The following is a 2,423-nucleotide window of genomic DNA, read 5'->3' on the forward strand; positions in this document are numbered from 1 at the left end:
AGGTGGGTTTTCCTTGGACTTCCCACAGGTCAGGGAACCCTGATTGCTCTTAGAGCTGATGAGGGAGAGGGACTTGATCGGGGGAGGGGGAGGGAAATGGGAGGCGGTGGTGGGGAGGAGGCAGAAATCTTCAATAAATAAATAAATTTAAAAAAAACCAGTAGATATCCGAGTGGGTTTCAAGGCAGTAGCCTGAGTAGGTGGTCCAGGGGTAGCCTACAACCTACCAGTAGAGAAGAAGCCAGAGAGCCAGCCATCTGAATGGGGGAATGTGTGAAAGTGGCTAACTCCCGTGCTGTTTGGAGCCGAAATGCCTATGGAGTTTGCTGCAGAGAGGTTGCAAAAAATAATTCCGAAGTCGCTCAGAGGCTTGGGGAGAAATGAGAGAAAAACGTAGCTAGTGATTCAGTGGCTGTGGCCGCGTGCAGCTCTGGCCTGTGATGGTGGCTGCAAAGCCACATGCAAGTTGCTTTTTCATAAATTTGTGCCCCCCAAATTGGATACCAGATGTAGTATGATCTAATTAGTCTTAATCATAAAATCCTAGAGACAGATATTAGAGGGTAAATGCAGAAAGATTAGAGAAGTAAAAAAGCCAGCCATTAGAGAGACTTCTTACCTCTACTGAATCCTCATACTGAAGGGGCTGAACTCCTGTCTCCTTGAGCCTTGTATTTCTCTCTCCACCCAGCCATATCACTTCCTGTCTCCACTTTCCTAGTGCTGGAATTAAATGCATTTGCCTCCCAAGTCCTGGGATCAAAGGCACGAGATCCAAAGTGCTGGGACCAAAAGTGTGAGTCATCACCACTCTGTTTCCTTTTAGACTGGACCGAGCTCACATTGCCCAGGATGACCTTGAACTCAGAGAGATCTGCCTGCCTCTGCTTCCTGAGTACTGGGATTCAAGGTGTGTGCCACACTGCCTGGCCTCTGTGGCTAGCTAGTGGCTAGCTCCACCCTCTGAACTTCAGGCAAGTTTTACTTGTTAGAGCACAAGCAAAATATCACTACAGGAAGAGGCCTGGAGTTATGGCTTAGTGGGTAAGAGTGCTTGCTGAAAGAGGATGAGGATACAAATTCAATTCCCCAGCACTGACTTACAGAATTAACCATGGTCACATGTAGCTAAACTCCAGCACTGGAGTTGGCTGAGATAGGAGAGTCGTGGGGGATTGCTGGCTTCCAGCCTAGTGAAAAAATGATGATCTCCAGATTCAGTGAGAGACGCTGTCTCAGGAAAAGAGGGTTAACAACTGACATCTTCCCCTGATCTCCTCCAATGTACAAACACACACACACACACACACACACACACACACACACACACACACACACACACAGAGAGAGAGAGAGAGAGAGAGAGAGAGAGAGAGAGATGAATACTCTTGTACATATACCACAGACACACACACACATACACACACAGATACATGAATACACACACACACACACACATATATATCACATACACACACTAATACACATGTACATATACAACACACACAAATAAAAAACAGAAAAATATTTTAAAAATAGAAGAAAAGATACAACTCTTTAGATCTTCACCAATGGAAAACCATTGTTAACAATACTGTCCTTTTTCAGCTGTGATTTTAACCTTAAAATACTAAATAAATAAAGCATTGATGCATTCATTTTTTATTATCTCTAGATTATCCTCAAATGTGCTATTTATAGAATATTTAGCCAATAAATAGTTATTTATCACCTGCCCTTTTTTTCTTAAGAAACATAGGTAATATATATTTTCTGAAAATCAATAAACATATCTAGGACAGGTTATTATATTTCCTGAATTATTGAAGTCATCTTGGAGATAAAATTGTTTGGAAATGACGGATTCTTTTCATTACCCTGCAAGCCTGAATATTTACTACTTTGTTCTTTCCTTCACTGTCCCTATTTTGAAAACGTCTCAGGGAAGCAGAAACAACAACTCTTCCTATCATAATCCATCTCCAGGGTCACACTCCGTTTCAACACAGCAGCCATCCGAAGCTCTTATGCAGGTCATCTTGCTCATGGAACTGGACTGTGGCTTCTTCGAGAGGGCATTGCGTGTTAGAATACTTCCCTGGGGGTGTGGTAGGGGTAGCGATGGTTCATCCTCACCGGCGACTGGACTGGATCCAGAAGCACCTTGGAAACACTCCTCTAGGTGTGTCTGTGACTGTGTTTCCAGAAGAATTGACTGAGACAGAATCTCTCACTGGACTCAGAGCTTGCTGAGTTAGCTAGACAGCGATTACAGGCACGTACTGCAACCAAGACTGGCTTTTAAAAATGAGTTCTGGGGATTGAATTTGTGATGTGGGAGTGTCATATATCAATCTGTTGATTTCATTGGTTAAGTAATAAACAAACTGCTTGGGCTCATAGCTTAGAACATAGGTGGGTGG

Source organism: Microtus ochrogaster, chromosome 26 (assembly GCF_000317375.1).
Source record: "Microtus ochrogaster isolate Prairie Vole_2 chromosome 26, MicOch1.0, whole genome shotgun sequence".
NCBI classification, from domain to species: domain Eukaryota; kingdom Metazoa; phylum Chordata; class Mammalia; order Rodentia; family Cricetidae; genus Microtus; species Microtus ochrogaster.